The 26,899-nt window shown below is 39.1% G+C and overlaps 1 pseudogene; it reads right to left on the reverse strand.

Annotated features, from left to right (window-relative positions):
- Positions 1–4,625: 4,625 nt before the first annotated feature.
- On the reverse strand, positions 4,626–26,899 carry Rae1-ps1 (ribonucleic acid export 1, pseudogene 1; annotated as a pseudogene).

Consider the following 26,899-nt stretch of genomic DNA (forward strand, 5'->3'; position numbering starts at 1 on the left):
TAGCACAATTAGGCAGATATAATTATAGTTAAAGAATCACTAAGATATCCATTCTGAATTTTGGTATGCATTACATCTACTTGAGGGCTTTTAAAAACATGTATTTGAAACATTAGGTTCTATTTCTATACTTTCTGATTCATTATATCTATAATGTACCCGATCACTTACATTTCTAACACATTCCCAGGTGATGCTAACTATAAGACCCATTGCTTTAAACTTTAGGTTTTTTTAGTCAGATGCATGGAGGTTTAAATCTTGGATATCATATTTACTAAAATTGTATAATCTTATAAAATTTCTGTATGGCTCTTCCTATGCAATTTCTGACCAGGTCTGTCCAGGCTTTGCTTCTGTAATAGGAACAAATCAGGTGTATTCCTCCAAGTCTTATTGTTGTAGACAATTTTCTGTGTATGTTCCTAAGCAAGTAGATTACTACCATGTAAAACACTACCTCTAATAGTGGTAATATTTGTGATGCAGAGTCATTGTACAAATTAAATAAATTACCTGACTACCATAATACCACCATGTATTTAATGAGAAACTACTAAATAATATATATCAATATTATGTTTTGCTAGCAATCACTCATTTCTCTCTCTCTCTCTCTCTCTCTCTCTCTCTCTCTCTGTCTCTCTCTCTCTCTCTCTCTCTCTCTCTGTGTGTGTGTGTGTGTGTGTGTGTGTGTGTGTGTTTATGTACGTGTGCTGTGAAGTGGTAATGGGTACATGTGTGAAATGCATGTGAAGGCCAGAGAAAAATCACCAGTGTTATTACGTCATCTTTGGTTTGGAAACAGGATATCTCAGTGGTCTGGGACTGTCCAGAGAGTCTAGGCTTACTGGTCATTTTGCACCACTGTTTTGCCTGCCTCTTTCTCCCCTGATTACCAATGCACACCACTAAGCTTGGCTTTGATTATGTAGGTTCTGGGTATTAAACTCAGGGCTTATGATTGTCAGGCAAGTAATTTACAACTTGAAAATACCCTCAGTCTTCTGCTTCAATATTTCCCTTGGTTAGTTCACATTTTTCAAAGTAGAGAAAATTTTAGTACAAAGAATCTGAAATAATAAAATGTGTTCATTTTTATTTTATGTGCATGAGTGTTTTGTCTGTACGTACGAATGTAAGTATGTATGTATGTGTACCATGTAGATACCTGATACTCATGGAGGTCAATTCCCCCTTAAGATGATTAAGAGTCACTATGTTGGGAATCAAATCCAGATCCTCTATAAGACCTAAAAGTACTCTTAACTGCTGAGTCATTTTTCCAACCCCAAGTTCAAAGCATTCTTTTTAACTATAATAGTTACAGATATTTTCTACTTTGGTTATTTCTGTCACAAAAATATAAGTGTGTTCTCATGAGCTTTTATTCCCTCATGTTCTCTCTGCTTCAAATGTTGTCAGCAATCTGTAAGCTTGTATTTACACAGTTAATGGGCAGTTGATCTCTCTTTTCAAAGTCCATAATTTTGAAGTTACCTATTTACTAAAATGTATTTATACCCCATCAAACAATACTTATGGTGCTTTCATGGATATTCACATGCATGGAATTGTGAGCAATTTGAGATGCCAAGTTCACATTCTAGTTGAGATCAAAAAAGGTTATCTTTTCTGTTTCAGCCTTTAGTGTAAAACAGTCACATTTCTATGGCTTATTTAATGGCATGATCTTCGAAATTTTGTGCTTTTCATGGGTGACTTTTTAATTACAAGTGGCCTCAAAGCACAGTACTGAAGTGCCGTCTAGTATTTCTAAACATATGAAGTCTGTTGTTCTTACAGAGAAAATTTATGTTAAGCAACCTTCCATCAGGCTTGATTTACAATGGTGCTGGCCATGTTAAGGTGTCATTAAATTAAGCATATATAATACAAGGTTACATATTAATACCATGACTAGAGACTTGAAGGAAACTACTCCTATATTTCTCTTTGAAGTAGTGGTTCAGTATTCATTAATTCAGAGTTTATGGTATAGACCATTATTACCCTGAATAATGGGAGTCAATTATATATAGCAATATATAACTTACTCAGTTGAGCCCAGAATTAAGACTAAAGTAAGGATCTGGCAAGCACCCAACACTGAGAAACATTGCAATTAGCATCATGGGAAGGGGTCCATCTGCTCTCCAGCAACCTTGGCGATACCAAAGGATATCCATTTTGTTGTCAAATATTTGAGTCTATGTAAAGCTCTGGTGCTCATATTTATTTTCTGTCTTCTAGAGAGGTAAGTCAGCATGGATGGTAGAACCATTTGTTTAAGAACCTGTCTGCACTGAGGCAAAAGTAGAGACTGCTACATGTAGTGCACAGTACTATTAGTGAATGTCATAGGAAACAGAAGAGGAAGACAGAAAATAGTCTGAGAATCCTTCCAAGTGTTGTATTTGTGAGAGAGCAACGAGATTTGTTAATGTAGCTTTTGCTAACATTTTTTCTTTAACATTATGGAGAAATCTTAGCCATAGTGACATACATACACTCTTAGCTCAGTATTTTTATTTCTCATTTGCTATCCTGGCTATAGGATGGAGGTTATTTTACACTGTTTCCTGCTGTTAGAACATAATAGTTGATACTTAGTAACTTCGGAAAATGGAGATTTATTTTATCTATTGGTTCTAGATGCCCAAAGTCCAGTGTTGGGTGGCCACATCTGACTAAGCTTATATGGCACATTGTAACATAACAGAGAAGCAAATATGAAATCAGGTGCACATAGAAACAAAAAAGAAAAGGGAGAGTCTTGCTTTGAAACAATTTGTTCTTATAGTAACTACTCCAGTCTCAAGAAAATTAACACTGTTCCATGAGAAACACATTTTATCAATCTTCTGTAAAGTCCCCAAGGCCTGACAGCACCAAGGTGACATCAAATTAGAATATAGATTTTGGAGGAGATTAACCATAGAAAAGGTCACATTAAAATACCTAGCACAAAGCAAGAGGAGTTAAGTTCAAGAAGTCAGGCTTAAAGTATGGAAAGGGAAAAAAGTGTTTCAGAGAAAATGGCAGAAATAGTCTAGTTGCTTTTAATATTCAACGCAATGTCCTGACTTTCAGTATTGTAATGAACATTGTGAGTATTTTTTTAAAAGCATAGAAGAATGTTTGACATTTCAGGCTGCATCTAAATAGCACACAAACTTTCACGATATTCTCTTAAGGAAATATAATGGTGCAAACTTGAGCTTTAAACATGTTTAATGGATCAGTTTGTCTGGACTGTGACTTCAGGAGAGTTAAAAGGTCTGTAGAGATTTTGGAGAATGTCGAGTTCCCCACATCAGAAACTTGCCCATACCAAGTCAGGTAATAGGTGTTATTTGGATAGCCTTGGAACTTAGACGGAAGACAGAAGAGAATGTCAGCGAAAGTTGCCTTTATACTCTAGATAACTAAAATACTTGAGGAAGGCAGTTGATTGCTTTGAGGCCAAGGATACTTTGCATATTTTGTTTGCATGCCTGGATTCTAAAAAAGAAATCCACAGTAGCTGAAGGATCATATGCATGAATTAGATGAAATAAGTGCTCAATTAAAATGGTTTTAAGATGAATAGTAATACATGTGTGCATCTCCCTCTCCCTCTCCCTCTCCCTCTCCCTCTCCCTCTCCCTCTCCCTCTCCCTCTCTCTCTCTCTCTCTCTCTCTCTCTCTCTCTCTCTCTCTCTCTCTCTCTCTCTCTCTCTGTGTCTGTGTGTCTGTGTGTATGCATGTGTGTGTTGATTTAGAGAGCACAGTACAGCAAAGTGTTCAGTGGCACTAGATCCTTACTGTAGATTCTTAAAGTCATGTGGAAACAGAAAGACATGGTATCATCAGATAGGTGAATAGTAATGAACTAATACTTATAAGCCCCTGTGGATTCACTTTGAGGGAAAAAGGGAAATTGGGGAAAGGATGACTAGAGGTTCAAGCAACTCTTCCCAAACATTCTCTGATCCAGTGGATATGTTCATATCCTCACTCTTCCATGCATAACTTCCCAGATATATGCATGTTGTTCCTTGAAGAAGCAAGAGTTACTCAAAGAAAAGACTGCCAAAATGGCTAACGTTTAACAAGGGAAAATTGAACATGGTAAGTATATGTGGGGAGTCATAAGTCTCTATATTTTTTGTGGGAGTAAATGCTTTTTATTTTTCTTCACTTCTGGAGAGGAAACCCAGGGTATTGTGCTTTACTGGGCAAGCATTCTATTAGTGAGTCATACTGCCAGGTCCAACATAAAATTTAATATATAAAATAATTTTATTATTTTCATCTTCAAAATATTTTATTATAAAACAGCACCGGGCTTATTAATAATTCCCTCCCAACACTGTCAAATACACACTACTGGACACAATGCCCTCAAGATCTGATTTCAGTGGGAATCTCAGTTCCCTTAGAGTTTCAGGAAAACCGCAGAAGGGAGTGGAATGGAGAGAAGGCAAGTAGCCAGCGTGCTGTGCTGATGTTGAACAAGAACATCATCCCTCTAGAGGTGGATACCCACAGCCAGAGCTATGGGCCACCAGGGCTGGGGCCCAAGTTTGAGCAGAGGTGAGGTGGAGTTGAGATGAAACTCCAACAGCCTCAGCTTCAAGCAACTACTTCTCATTCCTTCGCTTTAGCTTTTAAGCTGCATTACCCAGGTAAATGTAATTATTCTTTTGGGGAATATAAAACTCATGTCCCTTGGACAAGTTGTATTTGGAAGCATAGACAAATATGCTTCCATTATGATTGAATCAGCAAGCTGCTATGGGCTGATCTAACTGTTACAAAGTCTTTAATTTTGTCCTGCTATCTGTCCTAGATGCTGAACCTACCATCAGACTTATAGAGGCAAGGATGTGATGGAGAGTATGGAAGCCAATTCTGTTCACTACATGGATGTCTTGAGGAACAGAAGTGTTGGTATTATTGGGTCGATGACATTTGAAGGTGGAATTATCTTTGGCTGGATTTGGAGGGTTGATGAAGTGAATGGCAACTACCCCCTCAATTCTCCCAAGAGCAAAACCAGCTGTCAGTGAATACTCTATTTTCTTGAACTCAGAGGGCTTATTCTGTAAATATAGATAATCAGGCCCCTCACTTGAGTGGCCACCACAGTCATCAGGTATATTACATCTGCAGAATAATAGTGCTCAGGGAGTTGGAAGACCATCTTAGGCTTTGACAACCAGGTGTCCAAAGACTTCAGAGTCTTATCCCAACTCCTGCTCATCACACAGCTGTAATTTGGCCTTTGATCAAATGTATCATCTTAACAGGAGCATTGTAATGCTATCTGAATGGTCTGGTTGCTGTTAAGGTTCCACCACATCTTACCTGTCTTGACACATGATGCTGTGAACACTTTCAGCAGATATTTTTTTTTATTAACTTGAGTATTTCTTATATACATTTCGAGTGTTATTCCCTTTCCCGGTATCCGGGCAAACATCCCCCTCCCCGCTCCCCTTCCTTATGGGTGTTCCCCTCCCAAACCTCCCCCCATTGCCGCCCTCCCCCCACCAGTCTAGTTCACTGGGGGTTCAGTCTTAGCAGAACCCAGGGCTTCCCCTTCCACTGGTGCTCTTACTAGGATATTCATTGCTACCTATGAGGTCAGAGTCCAGGGTCAGTCCACGTATAGTCTTTAGGTAGTGGCTTAGTCCCTGGAAGCTCTGGTTGCTTGGCATTTTTGTACATATGGGGTCTCAAGCCCCTTCAAGCTCTTCCAGTTCTTTCTCTGATTCCTTCAACGGGGGTCCTATTCTCAGTTCAGTGGTTTGCTGCTGGCATTCGCCTCTGTATTTACTGTATTCTGGCTGTGCCTCTCAGGAGCGATCTACATCCGGCTCCTGTCGGTCTGCACTTCTTTGCTTCATCCATCTTGTCTAATTGGGTGGCTGTATATGTATGGGCCACATGTGGGGCAGGCTCTGAATGGGTGTTCCTTCAGTCTCTGTTTTAATCTTTGCCTCTCTCTTCCCTGCCAAGGGTATTCTTGTTTCCCTTTTAAAGAAGGAATGAAGCATTCACATTTTGATCATCCTTCTTGAGTTTCACTTGTTCTAGGCATCTAGGGTAATTCAAGCATTTGGGCTAATAGCCACTTATCAATGAGTGCATACCATGTATGTCTTTCTGTGATTGGGTTAGCTCACTCAGGATGATGTTTTCCAGTTCCAACCATTTGCCTACGAATTTCATAAAGTCGTTGTTTTTGATAGCTGAGTAATATTCCATTGTGTAGATGTACCACATTTTCTGTATCCATTCCTCTGTTGAAGGGCATCTGGGTTCTTTCCAGCTTCTGGCTATTATAAATAAGGCTGCAATGAACATAGTGGAGCACGTGTCTTTTTTATATGTTGGAGCATCTTTTGGGTATATGCCCAAGAGAGGTATAGCTGGATCCTCAGGCAGTTCAATGTCCAATTTTCTGAGGATCCTCCAGACTGATTTCCAGAATGGTTTTACCAGTCTGCAATCCCACCAACAATGGAGGAGTGTTCCTCTTTCTCCACATCCTCCCCAGCATCTGTTGTCCCCTGAGTTTTTGATATTAGCCATTCTCACTGGTGTGAGGTGAAATCTCAGGGTTGTTTTGATTTGCATTTCCCTTATGACTAAAGATGTTGAACATTTCTTTAGGTGTTTCTCGGCCATTCGGCATTCCTCAGCTGTGAATTGTTTGTTTAGCTCTGAACCCCATTTTTAATAGGGTTATTTGTTTCCCTGCGGTCTAACTTCTTGAGTTCTTTGTATATTTTGGATATAAGGCCTCTATCTGTTGTAGGATTGGTAAAGATCTTTTCCCAATCTGTTGGTTGCCGTTTTGCCCGAACCACAGTGTCCTTTGCCTTACAGAAGCTTTGCAGTATTATGAGATCCCATTTGTCTATTCTTGATATTAGAGCGTAAGCCATTGGTGTTTTGTTTAGGAAATTTTTTCCAGTGCCCATGTGTTCCAGATGCTTCCCTAGTTTTTCTTCTATAAGTTTGAGTGTGTCTGGTTTGATGTGGAGGTCCTTGATCCACTTGGACTTAAGCTTTGTACAGGGTGATAAGCATGGATCGATCTGCATTCTTCTACATGTTGACCTCCAGTTGAACCAGCACCATTTGCTGAAAATGCTATCTTATTTCCATTTGATGGTTTTGGATCCTTTGTCAAAAATCAAGTGACCATAGGTGTGTGGGTTCATTTCTGGGTCTTCAATTCTATTCCATTGGTCTATCTGTCTGTCTCTGTACCAATACCATGCAGTTTTTATCACTATTGCTCTGTAATACTGCTTGAGTTCAGGGATAGTGATTCCCCCTGAAGTCCTTTTATTGTTGAGGATAGCTTTAGCTATCCTGGGTTTTTTGTTGTTCCAGATGAATTTGCAAATTATTCTGTCTAACTCTTTGTAGAATTGGATTGGTATTTTGATGGGGATTGCATTGAATCTCTAGATTGCTTTTGGTAAAATGGCCATTTTTACTATATTAATCCTGCCAATCCATGAGCATGGGAGATCTTTCCATCTCCTGAGGTCTTCTTCAATTTCCTTCTTCAGTGTCTTGAAGTTCGTATTGTACAGATCTTTTACTTGCTTTGTTAAAGTCACACCGAGGTACTTAATATTATTTGGGTCTATGATGAAGGGTGTCGTTTCCCTAATTTCTTTCTCGGCTTCTTTCTCTTTTGTATAGAGGAAGGCAACTGATTTATTTGAGTTAATTTTATACCCAGCCACTTTGCTGAAGTTGTTTATCAGCTTTAGTAGTTCTCTGGTGGAACTTTTGGGATCACTTAAATATACTATCATGTCATCTGCAAATAGTGATATTTTGACTTCTTCTTTTCCAATCTGTATCCCCTTGATCTCCTTTTGTTGTCTGATTGCTCTGGCTAGAACTTCAAGAACTATATTGAATAAGTAGGGAGAGAGTGGGCAGCCTTGTCTAGTCCCTGATTTTAGTGGGATTGCTTCAAGTTTCTCTCCATTTAGTTTAATGTTAGCAACTGGTTTGCTGTATATGGCTTTTACTATGTTTAGGTATGGGCCTTGAATTCCTATTCTTTCCAGGACTTTTATCATGAAGGGGTGCTGAATTTTGTCAAATGCTTTCTCAGCATTTAATGAAATGATCATGTGGTTCTGTTCTTTCAGTTTGTTTATATAATGGATCACGTTGATGGTTTTCCGTATATTAAACCATCCCTGCATGCCTGGGATGAAGCCTACTTGGTCATGGTGGATGATTGTTTTGATGTGCTCTTGGATTCGGTTTGCCAGAATTTTGTTGAGTATTTTTGCGTCGATATTCATAAGGGAAATTGGTCTGAAGTTCTCTTTCTTTGTTGTGTCTTTGTGTGGTTTAGGTATAAGAGTAATTGTGGCTTCGTAGAAGGTATTCGGTAGTGATCCATCTGTTTCAATTTTGTGGAATAGTTTGGATAATATTGGTATGAGGTCTTCTATGAGGGTTTGATAGAATTCTGCACTAAACCCATCTGGACCTGGGCTCTTTTTGGTTGGGAGACCTTTAATGACTGCTTCTATTTCCTTAGGAGTTATGGGGTTGTTTAACTGGTTTATCTGTTCCTGATTTAACTTCGGTACCTCGTATCTGTCTAGGAAATTGTCCATTTCCTGAAGATTTTCAAGTTTTGTTGAATATAGGTTTTTATAGTAAGATCTGATGTTTTTTTGAATTTCCTCTGAATCTGTTGTTATGTCTCCCTTTTCATTTCTGATTTTGTTAATTTTGACGCACTCTCTGTGTCCTCTCGTTAGTCTGGCTAAGGGTTTATCTATCTTGTTGATTTTCTCATAGAACCAACTTTTGGTTCTGTTGATTCTTTCTATGGTCCTTTTTGTTTCTACTTGGTTGATTTCTGCTCTGAGTTTGATTATTTCCTGCCTTCTATTCCTCCTGGGTGTATTTGCTTCTTTTTGTTCTAGAGCTTTTAGGTGTGCTGTCAAGCTGCTCACATATGCTCTTTCCTGTTTCTTTCTGCAGGCACTCAGCGCTATGAGTTTTCCTCTTAGCACAGCTTTCATTGTGTCCCATAAGTTTGGGTATGTTGTACCTTCATTTTCATTAAATTCTAAAAAGTTTTTAATTTCTTTCTTTATTTCTTCCTTGACCAGGTTATCATTGAGTAGAGCATTGTTCAATTTCCAAGTATATGTGGGCATTCTTCCCTTATTGTTATTGAAGACGAGTTTTAGGCCGTGGTGGTCCGATAGCATGCATGGGATTATTTCTATCTTTCTGTATCTGTTGAGGCCCGTTTTTTGACCAATTATATGGTCAATTTTGGAGAAAGTACCATGAGGAGCTGAGAAGAAGGTATATCCTTTTGCTTTAGGATAGAATGTTCTATAAATATCTGTTAAGTCCATTTGGCTCATGACTTCTCTTAGTCTGTCTACATCTCTGTTTAATTTCTGTTTCCATGATCTGTCCATTGATGAGAGTGGGGTGTTGAAATCTCCCACTATTATTGTGTGAGGTGCAATGTGTGTTTTGAGCTTTAGTAAGGTTTCTTTTACATATGTAGGTGCCCTTGTATTTGGGGCATAGACATTTAGGATTGAGAGTTCATCTTGGTGGATTTTTCCTTTGATGAATATGAAGTGTCCTTCCTTATCTTTTTTGATGACTTTTAATTGAAAATTGATTTTATTCGATATTAGAATGGCTACTCCAGCTTGCTTCTTCTGACCATTTGCTTGGAAAATTGTTTTCCAGCCTTTCACTCTGAGGTAATGTCTGTCTTTGTCTCTGAGGTGTGTTTCCTGTAGGCAGCAGAATGCAGGGTCCTCGTTCTGTATCCAGTTTGTTAATCTATGTCTTTTTATTGAGGAGTTGAGGCCATTGATGTTGAGAGATATTAAGGAATAGTGATTATTGCTTCCCGTTTTATTCATATTTGGATGTGAGGTTATGTCCGTGTGCTTTCATTCTCTTTGTTTTGTTGCCAAGACGATTAGTTTCTTGCTTCTTCTAGGGTATAGCTTGCCTCCTTATGTTGGGCTTTACCATTTATTATCCTTTGTAGTGCTGGATTTGTAGAAAGATATTGTGTAAATTTGGTTTTGTCATGGAATATCTTGGTTTCTCCATCTATGTTAATTGAGAGTTTTGCTGGACACAGTAACCTGGGCTGGCATTTGTGTTCTCTTAGGGTCTGTATGACATCAGTCCAGGATCTTCTGGCCTTCATAGTTTCTGGCGAGAAGTCTGGTGTGATTCTGATAGGTCTGCCTTTATATGTTACTTGACCTTTTTCCCTTACGGCTTTTAATATTCTTTCTTTATTTTGTGCATTTGGTGTTTTGACTATTATGTGACGGGAGGTGTTTCTTTTCTGGTCCAATCTATTTGGAGTTCTGTAGGCTTCTTGTATGTCTATGGGTATCTCTTTTCTTAGGTTAGGGAAGTTTTCTTCTATGATTTTGTTGAAGATATTTACTGGTCCTTTGAGCTGGGAGTCTTCACTCTCTTCTATACCTATTATCCTTAGGTTTGATCTTCTCATTGAGTCCTGGATTTCCTGTATGTTTTGGACGAGTAGCTTTTTCTGCTTTACATTATCTTTGACAGTTGAATCAATGATTTCTATGGAATCTTCTGCTCCTGAGATTCTCTCTTCCATCTCTTGTATTCTGTTGGTGAAGCTTGTATCTACAGCCCCTTGTCTCTTCTTTTGGTTTTCTATATCCAGGGTTGTTTCCATGTGTTCTTTCTTGATTGCTTCTATTTCCATGTTTAATTTCTTCAACTGTTTGAATGTGTTTTCCTGGAATTCTTTCAGGGATTTTTGTGATTCTTTCAGGGATTTTTGCGATTCCTCTCTGTAGTCTTCTACTTGTTTATTAATGTTTTCCTGTGCTTCTCTAAGGGAGTTCTTCACGTCTTTCTTGAAGTCCTCCACATCATGATCAAATATGATTTTGAAACTAGATCTTGCTTTTCCGGTGTGTTTGGATATTCCATGTTTGTTTTGGTGGGAGAATTGGTCTCCGATGATGCCATGTAGTCTTGGTTTCTGTTGCTTGGATTCCTGTGCTTGCCTCTCCCCATCAGATTATCTCTAGTGTTACTTTTTTCTGCAATTTTGATAGTGGCTAGACTGTCCCTATAAGCCTGTGTGTCAGGAGTGCTGTAGACCTGTTCTCCTCTCTTTCAGTCAGTTATGGGGACAGAGTGTTCTGCTTTTGGGCGTGTAGTTTTTTCTCTCTACAGGTCTTCAGCTGTTCCTGTGGGCCTGTGTCATGAGTTCACCGGGCAGCTTTCTTGCAGCAGAAAAGTTGGTCTTACCTGTGGTCCCGAGGCTCAAGTTCGCTCGTGGGGTGCTGCCCACGGGCTCTCTGCAGCGGCAGCAACCAGGAAGATATGTGCCGCCCCTTCCGGGAGCTTCAGTGCACCAGGGTTCCAGATGGCCTTTGGTGTTTTCCTCTGGCGTCCGAGATGTGTGTGCAGAGAGCAGTCTCTTCTGGTTTCCCAGGCTTGTCTGCCTCTCTGAAGGTTTAGCTCTCCCTCCCACATGATTTGGGTGCAGAGAACTCTTTATCTGGTCTGTTTCCTTCAGGTTCCGGCGGTTTCTCAGGCAGGGGTCCTGCCGCTCCTGGGCCCTCCCCCACGGGAGCCCAGAGGCCTTATACAGTTTCCTCTTGGGCTAGGGATGTGGGCAGGGGTGGGCAGTGTTGGTGTCTTCCGCTCTGCAGCCTCAGGAGTGCCCACCTGACCAGGCGGTGAGGTCTCTTTCCCACGGGGTCTGGGAGCAGAGAGCTGCTGCGGGCCGGGATCCGCGGGTGTGGGATTTGCGGTAAACACATGACGTGCCCGGTCCTAGAGGAATTCTGCCTCTGTGTGTCCCGATTTCACCAGGCAGCTTTCTTGCAGCAGACAAGTTGGTCTTACCTGTGGTCCCCAGGCTCAAGTTTGCTCACGGGGTGCTGCCCACGGGCTCTCTGCAGCGGCAGCAACCAGGAAACTTTCAGCAGATATTGTGCACTGGCTCAATGTTCATCTTCTGGGCCTTTGGAATGGTTTGCCTAGTGCCTTGCACATCCCATCAGTGAACATCATTATATATTATATTATTGCAATTATAATATTGCAATAAGGAAGTTGCCTGGTAAGTTTGGTAGGCTGAAATACTGACAACCAATGCTGTCATCATGAGAAGACTTTACTTCAATATCCCTCATTGTGTTGCGGTTATCTGTGGTTGTTCTCCCAAACATGCTGGTCCCACCAGTCACAAAAAAGACTCATTTTGGGTGCTCTGGCACAGGGCAGAGGTGACAAAGCCAGGAAACCCCAGACCTCCTCCAAGTCTCCTCAAGCTCATGGAAACTGCCCCATTACCAATAAAATGATTTAAAAAAACAGCAAAAGACCGTTAATTCAGTAAGCAGTAATTTAGTACCTACATTTTGCCTATATTCAGCTCATATTATTGAAGAAGACAGAAATAGCAGAGCAAGTACAGCTGGAGAGATAGCTCAGTTGTTAAGACCAAGCTAACTCTTCCATAAAACCTGGATTCAGTACCCAGAACCCACATAATAATTCAAAACCATCTGAAATACCAATTCCAGGGGATCAGATTCTCTCTCTCTCTCTCTTCTCCATAGGAAGCAGGCACACACATGGTACATAGACGTGCATGCAGAGAAATACCTCTATGCATTAATAAAATTAACAATAAATTAACTATGATAGCGAGGAAAGAATAGTTGTGTTATGTATAAATTACTGGTTGCATACAGTAAGGGTTTCAGCAGATAAAACTATGAAGTGCATAGATGAAGGAGTAAGAAATGGAAATAGCAGGGTGGTATGTTGAGAGAAGGAGAATATTGGCTTTAGTAGTCAGTAGTTTGGGTTTACTGTGATGATTATGTCTTATCTAAATTAGAAAAGCACATTAAAGGAAATAATTTGCTCCATTTTCAAGGAAAAGTTTTTGCTACTTGAAAGGAGAGTGACATAATGCAAAGTCTGTGTTCCTCCTAGTTTTCTAACTGGTATCTCAACATTGCTGTCGGGTCTTAGAATGGAGATGTTTTCATAAAATACAAACAAAGCAAAAGAGTCCCTATATATGTGCTCTTTGTTCTTTGTTCTAGGGCTTACACTCTGAGAGGATGACAGCATGTGCTTAAAAGCTACAGCTTGTCTATTATTAAATATTCAAAGCTTTCTCTTTAAGAGCCCTGTGGTTCTTTAAAACAATAAGACTTCTTAGCTAAGGTAATTTTGATACGGGATATAGTTTTACGAGTTTTTTGTTGTATAGGAAAAAATCCTTATATTGTGAAACAAACAAAAATAATCATCTTCTTAGTGAATCCTAACAGCAGCACACCATGGTCATTCGAAGATAATCAGGGAGAATTTGCATTTTTCCTCCTCTCCCTCCTACACCTCACTGCAGTGCAGTAATGGGTCTGCTTCCAGCCTGTGATATTGGATTCAGCAAGTGAAAGCAATATATTTTCTTTGGAATGTCTTCACCCTTTTGAGATGAAGAAAAAAGGGAAAAAACATCCAGGTTTTTAAGTACAATTTTTCTCCAGTGTTTTAAAGGACATTATTTGCTATTTTGTCTACAGTGCAAATGAGAAATGAGATTCTTTTTTATTAGATATTCAATTTATTTACATTCCACATAATTCCACTTTCCCAGTTTCTTCTCTGAAAACCCCCTACACCATCTCCCTATGAGGATGCCCTCCCCCCTACTTGACTTTCCCAGCCTTGGTATTCCCCTACACAGGGGCACATAGCTTTCAAACAGGACAAAGGACCTCTCCTCCCATTGATGGCAGATAAGGCCATCTTCTGATATATATGTGACTGGAGCCTTTGGTTGCTCCATGTGTACTCTCTGGTTGGTGGTTTAGCCCCTGCGAGCTCTAGGGGGACTACTTGGTTGACACCGTTGTTCTTCCTATGGAGTTTCAAACCCATTCAGCTCCTTCAGGCCTTTCTCTGACTCCTCCACTGGGGACCCAGTGACCAATCCAATGATTGGCTATGAGCATCCACCTCTGTATTTACCAGGCTTTGGCAGAGCATCTCAGGAGATGTCTATATCAGGCTTCAATTTAGCAAGAACTTCTTGGCATCCACAATAGTGACTGGATTTGGTGACTGCATGTGGGATGGATCCCCAGGTAGCACAGCCTCTGTATGGCCTTCTCTTCATTCTCTGCTCCACACTTTGTCTCAATATTTCCTCCTGGAGTATTTTGCTCCCCCTTCTAGGAAGGACTGAAGCATCCACACTTTAGTCTTCTTGAGCTTCATGTGGTCTATGAATTATATTTTGGGTATTCTGAGCTTTTCGGCTAATATCCTCTTATTAATGAGTGCATACCTTGTGTGTTCTTTTGTGATTGGGTTACCTCACTCAGTATATTTTCAAGTTCCATCCGTTTGCCTAAGAATTTCATTAAATCATTGCTTTTAGTAGCTGAGTATTACTCCATTGTGTAAATATATTACATTTTCTGTATACATTCGTCTGTTGAAAGATATCTGAGGTTTTTCCAGCTTGTGAAGATGTAAAGAACTCCCATGCTCAAGGATTGTCAGGATGAATAGAGTAAAAATGGCCATCTTGCTGAAAACAATCTACAGATTCAATGCAATCCCCATCAAAATTCCAACTCAATTCTTCATAGGGTTAGAAGGAGCAATTTGCAAATGCATTTGGAAAAACAAAAATCCAGGATAGTGAAAAATATTCTCAACAATAAAGAGCTTCTGAAGTAATCATCAACCCTGAGCTTATGCTGTATTATAGAGTAGTTGTGATACAAATTGCATGGTATTGTTACAGAGATAGGAAGGTAGATCAATGAAATAGAATTGAAGACCCAATAATGAACCAATATATCTATGGTCACTTAATTTTTGACAAAGGTGCTAAACCCATCCAGTGGAAAAAAGATATCACTTTCAACAAATGGTGTTGGTTCAATTGAGGTTTGTAGGCAAACGGATGGAGTGAAGTAACTCAGACCCAAAAGTACATACATGGTATGTACTCACTAATATGTGGATATTAGAGAAAAAGTACAGAATACCCAATATAAAATTCACAGAACTCAAAAGGTCAACAAGCTAAAGGGCCCAAGTGAGGACACCCCAGTTTAACTTGGGAGGGAGAAGAAACAACCACAATGAGGGGAGGGAAAGAAGGACAGGAGATAGAAAGGGGATGGGGGTGGGGTGAGAGGGGAACATGATCTAGGACTGGGTGGGGGGAAAGGACTGAAGCCTGAGAAGGAATGGAATCAGGCAACCTCAGAAGGCAGGAGGCTGGGTGGACCCTCCAGAATACACCAGAGACCTGGGTGTTAAGAGACCATCAGAATTCAAATGAGGGACCCTAGATGAAATGCCCTACAGTAGGGAGAGGGAACTTGAAGAGCCCACCTCCAGCAGAAAGACAGGGCATCAAGAGAGGGATGAGGTTGCTATCCTACAGTCATGTTCTGACAAGAACATGTCTGAAAGAACTGAAGGGATGAAAATGGAGAAGAGCTCAAGGAAAAGAAGGTTCAGGGACAGTCAAAAAAATGGGATTGAGCTCAAAGGGTAGGGGACATCAAGGTCTGATATGGACACACAACCAATGAACAGAAGCTGCTGACCTATCTGTTGAATTAGGGAAAAGCTGAAGGAAGATGAGGAGGGTATCCCTGTAGGAGAACCAGCATTCTCAACTAACCTGGATCCTTGAGATCTCTCAGATGCTGGATCACCAACCAGGCATCATAAACCAGCTAAAATATGGCCCCCAACACATACACAGCAGAGAACTATTGGGTCTGCATTCAGTCAGAGAAGGTGCATCTAACCCTCAAGAGACTGGAGGCCCCAGGGAGTTTAAAGGTCTGGTGTGGTGGGTGGGGTGGGGACATCCTAGCAGAGACGACAGGAGGTGTGGGGAGGAGGGACATAGAACAGTAGGAGGATGGACAGGGTGTGGAATAAAATCTTGAGTGTAAAATTTAAAAATTAATTAATTAAAAACTGTAAATTGATCCACTCTTATCTCATTGTACAAAGTTCAACTCCAAGTGGATCAAGACCTCCACACAAAATGTGATACACTGAATCTAATAGAATAGAAAGTGGGGAAGAGCCTCTAATACATGGGCACAGGGGAAAGTATCTTGAACAGAATACCAATGTTAATGCTCTAAGATCAACCATTGGCAAATGGGCAAAAACCCTGTCAATAAGACAAAATGTCAATCAACAGATTAGGGAAAGATCTTTACCAATCCTACATCCTGTAGAGGGCTAATATCCAATTTATACAAAGAACTCAAGTTAGACTCTAGAGAAGCAAATAACCCTATTTAAAAATGGGTTACTGAGGTAACCAGGAAATTTTCAACTGAGTAGTATTAAATAGCTGAGAAGGACCTAAGGAAATTTTCAACATCCTTAGTCATCTAATTTGAAATGCAAATCAAAACAACCCTGTGATTCCACCTCAAACCAGTCAGAATGGCTAAGTTCAAAAACACAGGTGACAGCAGATGCTGTCAAGAATGTGGGGAAAGAGGAACACTCCCTCACTGTTGATGAGATTGCAAGCTGGTACAACTACTCTAGAAGTCAGTCTGGAGGTTCCTCAGAAAATTGGACATAGTACTACTTGAGGACCCAGCTTTACCACTCCTGGGCATATACCCAAAAGATCCTCCAACATACAACAAGGACACATGCCTCACTATGTTCATAGCCTTAATTAAGTACAATTCTTTACTACTTGATAAATAAGGTGTTGATCACACCACACAGAATGACTTTTCTCTTTCATCTTCTCATTTAAAGATAGAGGGTACAAAGGGAGGTACATGGATTCCTTGGGAATGGAAAATAGATTTTGCTAAGGGACTGGGAGTGAGAAGAGGGGACTGAAGGGTAGAGAGGGAAGAAGAGTCTATATGGAAAGAAGACTGGAGTTTCAGGGCATTGGGGGTTGATGTGAAAATCTAGTGCAATAAAAACTCCTAGGACTCTATGAAGGTGACCCTAGTGAGGGCTTTTAGTAATGGAGAATGTGGAGCCTCAAATGGCCATCTTCTATAACCAGGCAAGTCTGCCAGAGGTGGAACTGGAACACCACCCCAGCCAGAAAACCCACCTATCCACCTGCAATTTGTGCTCAGGTAATGGTGAGGCAGAACTTATGTGATTGGCCAACCAATGATTGATCTAATTTGAGGTCCACTCTTTGAGAGTGAGCCCATGTCCAACTGCCTGGATGACCAGGAACTATAGGCTGGATAGCCCAGAGACCTATGATAGAAAAAAAATCAATAAAGTTATTTCTAATGATATTCTGTTAAGCTGATTGATCAGTACCTATCCCATTCATCATCAGAGAAGCTCCATTCAACAACTCATCAGATGGAGAGCAGATGGAGAGACTCACAGACAAATGTTAGGCAGAGAGATTAAAAATTGTAGATATCTACATAGTCCTTTCTCTCAGAGTACAGAGAATCCCATTAAAGATGTAAAAGGTAAAAATGTAGGAGCCAGAAGGGTAAAGGACACCAGGAGAATACAATACAAAGACATCAACTAAGTAAGGGCTCATATGAACTCACAAAAAGTGAAATAACAGTTAGTCTTTGTTAGGTCTTATGCTACATTTATTGACTTCGTGTTTTGGTGGAACTAACAGTGGGAATAGGGATGTTTCTGACTGTTTGCTTGATCTTGGGATACTTTTCTTCTACTGGATTACCTTGGTCAGCCTTGATATGAGGGTTTATGCTTGGTCTTCTCTGATTGGATTATTGAGACAGGATTTCAGTTGAGAACACTTGTTACTCTTACAGTGGTCCTGACTCCTACATTGTGATTCATAACCATCCAGGAAGTCCAGTGTCTTTTTCTGAGCATGAGCATCAGGTATGCCAAAAGTACACCTACATACATTCAAACTAAAACACTCCTGCACAGACTATAAATTAAGTAAATAAATCTTAAAAACAGTTTAACAGCATTTCATTAAATATATATATATATATATATATATATATATATATATATATATTAAGCATGTGGGGGTGGGGTGAGTGTCTGTGGTGTGTTCCTAGGTTCCTTATACATGCTATTTCGTTTTTAATACTCATAGAAGTAAATAACATTCATAATATTCTTCAGATGAGTGAATGAACCAAAGGGACTAAATGATTTGTCCATGATTAAGCAACCAGTGGGAGCAAAGCTGATGAATAGAGCCCTCTCCTCATCAATTTGATAAAGAAAACTATTTTCTCATTAAAGTAAAAATGTATTATCACTTTTTCATTCTTTTCCATAGGGTTCAGCTATAACAAAACTGGTGGTGGTTAAAGTTTTAGATTTTTAAAAAGCATACTTTAATAATGGCTCTTAAATACATAAACCTCTCTACTAGTCCACCACCCACCAGAGGTAGTGGAAAAGAAAGATTATTAAGATATGTGGAAATCGATCTGTTTAGAAATCATTCTTTGGGAAAAGAAATTTTAAAAAAGAAATTGGTTTTTGGGGCTATTCCATTCATTGTTGTCAGAATATCAGTAGTTCTGTCTACTAGCAAACCATCACACACAAATGAGCAGCTGAAGTTCTGTCCACTTGGTAGACACAACATACAAATCACCAGCTGCAGCTTGATCCAGAATAAATCTCGAGGTTCTGATAGATTAGCAAGAGTCTGCTGAACCTGCAAGAAGCCACACAAATATCACAAGAAGTTCTTTGGCAAGTTACTCTCTATGATGTCATGACAAGTTGAAGATCAGCAATGCGTTGCAAAGCTAACCAGTGCCAGAATGTTGTTAGCAGACACTAGTAAAGCACTGCAAACAGAACAAAAAGCATGAGCCCTGGCCCATCATCTGTGGTCATATTTATATTCTTTCTAGACATCAAGAGTCCTACAAAAGCTCAATGTCCCAGAGTAGGGAAATGCCGTGTTGGTGAGGTGGGAGTGGGAAGATGAGTGGGGGTACATGCTCATAGAAGCAGGGGAGGGAAATGTAATAGGGGGTTTGTGGAGAGAAAAAGGAGGACAAAATTTGAAATGCAAATAAATAAAATATCCAATAACAAAAGAGCCTTTTCATGTGTCTGCATCAACAAAATATGCTCAGTTCTGTGTCTGCTTCAGCAAAACCTTCTTTCACATGTCTGCTTTAGCGAACCATCCCCCACCTCTGTCCCTGTGTCTGCTTTAGCAAGCATCTTTTTACCCATCTGCCCCAGTAAAACATCATTATGACCTAGAGGAGTCTCCAAAGAAACCAGAAATTTCTACTTCATGTAGTGGTGGTGAATAAATTTGAAAATCAAATTTAGGAAAGGAAATTTTATTCAACTTGTGAAGATTTTAAAGTTTATCTTTAAAGAAGAAATATGTTTGAATTGTTCTTCCCTTCCCAAATAAACAAACAGGATATTAGTACAATCAGTAAGTCATACAGTCAATTCCTTTTTTGTTTGGTTTTTTGTTTTTGTTTATTCATTTTGTTTTATTTTTTTGTTTATTTTGTTCTGTTTTGATTTGGTTTGGTTTGGTTTTTGTTTCACTTTTCAAGATAGGGTTTTTCTGTATAGCCTTGCCTGTCCTGGAACTCAAGTTGTAGACCAGCTTAACATCAAACTTAGATACTACTGCCTCAGACTCCTGAGTGTTGGTATCAAAGGCATGAGCCATCATGTCCAGCTATACAATCAGTTCTTAATCAATAAAATGTAGACATGTCATTTTTTAATTTTCTCTTATCCCTTACTTGTCATCCAATTCTTACACAATCTTTCCAATTATTTTATATATTAAAAGTATCTCAAAGTTTTTTCTTAGAATCCCATATAGGGATACATCCCTGTGATCCTAGCATGATATAGGTAGAAGCAGGGGATTCCTGCATATTTTGGATACTTTTGGCTACATAGTAAATCCAAAGCCAACATGAGCTACATAGTAAGCAACTGACTGAAAACTTTTCTTAAATTCTTCAATAATTTTTCATTTTTTAGCATCCACAAAATTATTTTGACCTGTCTGCTACACTTGAAAATGTTTTTAAAATAAATACAAAGGTGATGGGCACTGTAACAGCTGCCAGTACTGGAAAAATCTACATATTTCTAGTCAATTTTCTTCCAGAAAAACACTTGTGCATTTAGATTTTTATTTCTATTAACATTCTCCAAAGGAATTAAGTTTTTATTTTTTACTTTTGAGATTATAATCACAATAGTTCTTCCTTCTCTTTCATTCTTATACAACCAACAATATGCCCCTGCACACTCTCCTTCAAATCTATGCCTACTGCTTTCACTAATTCTTAGGTAAATAGTCCTTTTAAAAATTGGAAGAGAAATAATCATCTATACTATATTGCAGTGTTGAAGATTAAAAAATTGTTCAATAGATGAGTGATATACCTGCCCCTGGAACTCTCCACTCCCTGCATCCTAGGTTTATTCACAACCTACATTTGTTCTCTCCCACTTCTATGTGTCCCTAAATCTGCTGGACTCCAGATGCTTAGCTGAAGACCACACGGTTCAGAAAAACAGAAAAGTGACCCACTTGCTATCTGAGCTGTTCCTCTCCCTAGACTCAGTTCCCAAATATCCATTCCACTGCACCACCCTGTCCTGCCCTACCACCATTCCCTACTGGTGCTCTGACCCCAGCTCCAACTTGGATAAACTTCAACTGCCCTGAAGCTGGTAACACAATCAGAAAAACTGGTTCAGTCCATGAAACTTTAAAGAACTAAATCAGAGACTCTCTCCTAGGTCACATACCATACTGGCCTCAAAAGCCAGAAGTAGGCAGAGAATTTTTCCACTCAATCAGTGACAGCAATTCCCATTCCTATCCTCATTATTGTATCCCATACCCAAATTCTAATAGAAAAGCTGTGCTGCAACAAAAGCCAAACAAGCCACAAGTAGTCTAGCCCTCAACTTGGATAGAAACTTCCTATTGGATCAGAGGTCATATCTGCCACCAGGTATCCATACCACAAAGGCCAGAAGATCAAAACAAAACATAAGAAGATAGTCACACAAACATAATTCCATCTCTACCAACAAAAATACCAAAAAGCAAATATCACTATTCCTTAATATTTCTTAACATCAATGGACTCAATACCCCAATAAAAGGTATAGACTAACAGACTGGATATATAAAACAGGATCCACCATTTTACTTCATACAAACATACTTCAGTGACAAAGACAAAGAGTACCTAAGAGTAAAAAGCTGGGAAACAAATTTCCAAGCAAATGGTCCCAAGAAACAAGCTGGAGTAGCCATTCTAATATCAAATAAAATCGACTTTCAACCAAAAGTTATCTAAAAAGATAAGTACACTTTATATTCATTACAGGAATAATTTACGAAGATGAACTCACAATTCTGAAGGTATATGCTCCATATGCAAGGGCACTCACATTCATAAAAGGAACTTTACTAAAGCACAAATCATACATTGCACCACACACAATAATAGTGGAAGACCCTAATCTCAGTAATGAACAGATCATGGAAACAGAAACTAGTTAGAGATGTAGAGAAACTAAGAGAAGTTACAAATCAAATAGATTTAAGAGATATCTGTACAACAATTCATCTTAAAACAAAAGAATATACCTTCTTCTCAACACCTAATGGTTCCTTCTCCAGAACTGACTATATAATCTATCACAAAATAGGCCTCAACAGATACAAGGAGATTGAAATAATCACATATATCCTACCAGATCACCACTGATTAAGATTGATCTACAATAACAGCAAAACAGACAGAAAGCTCACATACACATGGAAGGTTAACAATGCTCTACTCAATGAAAACTTGGTTGAGGAAGAAATAAGAAATGAAAGACATTTTAGAATTTAATGAAAATGAAGTCACAACATACCCAAATTAATGGGATATAATGAAAGCAGTGTTAAGAGGAATCTCATAGCTCTGAGTACCTCCAAAAAGGAATTGGAGAGAGCATATACTAGCAGCTTGACAGCACACCTGAAACCTCTAGAACAAAAAGAAGCAAATTCACCCAAGAGGAGTAGACTACAGGAAATAATCAAACTGAGGGCTGAGATTGACCAAGTAGAATCAAAAAGAACTATATATAGAATCAATGAAAGCAGGAGCTAGTTCTTTGAGAAAATCAACATGATAGATCAACCTTTAGCCAGACAAATCAGAGAGCACAGAGAGAGTATCCAAAATTAACAAAATCAGAAATGAAAAGGAAGACCTAACAGAAACTTAGGAAATTTAAGAAAAAAAAAACATATCCTAGTAAAAAAGCCTATGCTCAATAAAACTTGGAACTCTGGAAGAAATGGTCAATTTTTCTTGACAGATAGCAAGTAGCAAAGTTAAATCAGGATCAGATAAATAATCTAAACAGTCCCATAATCGCTAAAGAAATAGAAGCAATCATTAAAAGTCTCCCAACAAAAAAAAAGGCCAGGACCAGATGAGTTAATGCAGAATTCTATGAGACCATCAAAGAAGACCTAATACCAATACTCTTCTAAATATTCCACAAAATAGAAACAGAAGGAACACTATCCAATACATTCTTTGTAGCCGGAATTACATTTATTTTTAAACAACACAAAGACCATATAAAGAAAGAAAGTTTCAGACCAAATTCATTCCTGAAAATAGATGCAAAAATACTCAATTAAATTCTTGCAAACAGAGTCCAGGAACACATCAAAAGAATCATCCATCGTGAATAAGTAGGTTTCATTCCAGGGATGCAGGGATGTTTCAATATACAGAAATCCATAAACGTGATCCACTATATAAAGAAACTAAAAAAAAAATACACAAGATGATCTCATTAGATCTCATTATATTTGAAAAAACTTCAACACTCCTTTGTGATAAAAGTCTTGGAAAGACTAGGAATTCAAGGCCCATACTTAAACTTACTAGAAGCAATATAGAACAAACAAATAGCCAACATCAAACTATATGGAGAGAAACTTGAAGCAATCCCACTAAATTCACAGTCTGCACTCTCTCTCCCTACCTATTCAATATAGAACTCAAAATCATAGCCAGAGCAATTAGACAACAAAAAGAGGTCAAAGGGATACAAATGGCAAAGGAAGTATTCTAAATATCAAAAATTGCAGATGATATTATAGTATATTTAAATTACCACAAAAATTTCACCAGAGAACTCATAAGCCTGATAAACAACTTCAGCAAAGTGGCTGGATATAAAATTAATTCCAATAGATCATTAACCTTGTTCTACTCAAAGATAAACAGGCTGAGAAAGAAATGACTAAATGAAACCATCCATAATAGCCACAAATAATATAAAATGCCTTGGGGTGACTCTAACTGAGCAGGTCAAAGATCTGTATGACAACTTCAAGTCACTGTAGGCTCCCTGTATGTTTATGTTAACTGCTTTCTTTAGGTTAGGGAAGTTTTCTTCTATAAATTTGTTGAATATATTTACTGGCCCTTTAAGGAAGTCTCTTCTATACCTATTATCCTTAGGTTCGATCCTCTCATTGTGTCCTGGAATTCCTGGATGTTTTGGGCTAGGAGCTTTTTGCATTTTACATTATCTTTGATGGTTGTGTCCATGTTTTCTTTGGATGTTTTCTTTGTTATCTTCTGCCCCTGAGAGTCTCTCTTCTATCTCTTCTATCTGTTGGTGATGCTTGACTATGACTCCTGATTTCTTTCCTAGGTTTTCTATCTCCAGGTTTGTCTCCCTTTTTGCTTTCTTTATTATTTCTATTTCCACTTTTACATCCTGGATGGTTTTGTTCAATTCCTTCACCTGTTTGGTTGTGTTTTCCTGTAATTCCTTCAGGAATTTTTGTGTTTCCTTTTTAAGGGCTTCTACTTGTTTACTTCTGATGTCCTGCATTTCTTTAAGGGAGTTTTATATCCTTAAAGTCCTCCATCATTATCATAAAATGTGATTTTTAACCTATACCTTGCTTTTCCAGTGTGTTTGGATATCCAGTATTTTTTTTCTGGTGGGAGAACTGGGCTGTGATGATGCCAAGTAGGCTTAGCTTCTGTTGCTTAGGTTCTTGTTCTTAAATTCTAAGAAGCCATTAATTTCTTTATTTCTTTCTTGCCAAGTTGTCATGGAGTAGAGCATTGTTCAACTTCCATGTGTATGTTGGCTTTCTGTGGTTATTGTTGTTATTGAAGACCAGTCTTAGTCTGTGGTGATCCCTTAGGATACATGGGATTATTTCTGTCTCTTGCCATTGAGTAGGCACTGGTGTTAGCTTGTCTTGCTGCTTCTGACAGTGGCTTGACCCTCCTGTAGGCCTCTGTGTCAGCACTCTTGTAGAACTGTTTTCCTGTTTTCAACCAGCCTCTTCTGGGAACAGGTGTTCTGCTCTCAGGAGTGTAGGTGCTCCTGGTGACTGTCTTTCAGTTCTAGTCGAAAGCAAGGATCAGATGTGTCCCGCCCCTGTCTGCTCTTAGGTCCTTACATCCAGGGGGCACAGCTGACACTAGGCGATTTTCTCTTGGGTCCAGAACGTGGGCAGAGAGTAGTCTCTTCTGATTTATCAGGAGTGTCTGCACTGCTGAGGGTCCAACTCTTCCCCCCAATGGGATTTGGGTGCAGGGAGCTGTTTGACCAGTTCGGTTCAGTTCGGTTCTGGGCACAGACCAGAACCACAGGTACTGGCAGCCGACTGCTCCTATATTCCTGTTTCCCGAGGCACTACACAGTTTCCTCTTGGACCAGGGATGCAGGCAGAGGTGAGCTGAAGTGGCAGTATGTCCTTCAGTCTCAGGATGGTCTGCACTTCTGGGTGTTCAGCTCTGATTCATTCTTATCTCCTTCTGCAAAGCTCATGTCCAAGTGGATCAAGGACATCCACATAAAACCTGATACACTGAAACTACTAGAAGGCAAATTGGGGAAGAGACTTGGACATATGCACACTGGTGAAAATATCCTGAACAGAAACCAATGGTTTATGCTCTAAGCTCTAGAGTTGGCAAATTTGAAATCATAAAATTGTAAAGCTTTTGTGAGGCAATGGGTACATCAATAGGACAGAATGGCAACCAACATATTGAAAAACAATCTTTACCAATTCAACATCTGACAGAGGACTAAACTATACAACAACCCACAAAGTTAGACTAAGGAGAAGCAAAAATTCCTATCAGAAATGGGGAATTCTCAACTGAGGAATATTGAACGGCTGAGAAGGACCTAAAGAAATGTTCAACATTAGTCATCAGGGAAATGCAAATCAAAACAACATTAAGATTCCACCTGAGGAATGAAGGAGCTGTAGGATTTACAACCCCATAGGAAAAACAACAATATCAATAACAATATCAACCACCCAGAAACCCCTGAGCCCCCAGAGACTAAACCATCAACCAAGAAGTGCACATGGAGGGACACATTGCTCCAGCCACATATGTAGCCAAAGATGGCATGAAAGCGAAGCTCTTGGTCATGTAAAGTCCAAAATTTTCAGTAAAGGGGAATGACAAGGCAATGACCAGTAATTGGGTGGGCAGGATGGGAGCATCACGATAGAAGCAAGGATAGAGGGAATGGAAGAGTGTGGAACTGTGAAGGCAATAATATGAATACATAAAATACATAAAATATCCAATGAAAAGGAAATATCTAAGATAAAAAGATTATAAAAGGAAGTGTACTGAAATATACAGTGAATTAACCATTTAAGTAAAATGTCTAACCATGCAGTTGATATAACACTGTCATTTGATTTTGAATGATAAAAATATAAAGGAAATACTTTCAGCACAAAGATATAATTACATTTCAGAACAGAAATTTGGTGAAAAACCTAAATGTGTCTAGAGAGATAGCTCAGTGTTGAAAATCACTGGCTACTCTCCAAGAGAATACAGATGGCAGCTCACAAAGATCTCTAACTTCTATACCCAGTGATCTGACACATGTTCTTGGCCTATGTATTTATAACACACACACACACACAAACACACACGCCCACACACACACAGACTGACAGACACACAGACTGACAGACACACATTGTGTAGACATACATTCAGGCAAACACAAATACATTAAATTTTAAAAAATTCAAATACAGTGTATATATTTTCCATATTCTTCCCTTATCTTTCATACTTTGCTTCAATGGTTTGATAAATTAGCTGGACCCTAAAGTGACAAAATGAGAGCACTCAGAAAAGTAACATGGTTTATCGAATTTTGTTTTCATTCACCGTTATCTGTGGTTATTTGAAAACAGTGATTTGAATTGGAATATGTATGAAATAGTGGAACACAACCAAAGAAATAATCCTTGGAAGCTAATTTTTGCCTACTTATAAAATGGGGTTCTCACCATAAGTTTTGGGATGTTCTGGTCCTCCCTCTAAAGATGAGGTTAGCCTTGAACTTATAGAGATCCACTGACATCTGCATACCAAGTGATGGAATCAAAGTGCTGTTCCACCATATTCAGGAGGATCATAATTTATAAAAGGACAATGCTAAGTATGTTGTGTAAAGAAACTATGATTTTGAGAGGGTGGGGAAAATAGAGCTAAGAAAGCAAACGTAAGGGGGTACATAATTTAATTTTTCAAGTTAGTTTTTATTGTGTGTTTGAAACAGACTAGATTCATTTGAGAGAATACCTTGAGAAATTGGCTCAGGAGTACATCTGAGTGTGGTTTGTCCTTATTGAACCTCTTAAGTACAGATCATCTCTTACCTGATTAAAGATACAAGGAAAGTTCTTCAAAAGATGGTGCTGTTGCAGGGAGGTGATGAGTTCAAGGACACCAAAGTTCAT

Source organism: Rattus norvegicus, chromosome X (assembly GCF_036323735.1).
Source record: "Rattus norvegicus strain BN/NHsdMcwi chromosome X, GRCr8, whole genome shotgun sequence".
Lineage (NCBI taxonomy): Eukaryota > Metazoa > Chordata > Mammalia > Rodentia > Muridae > Rattus > Rattus norvegicus.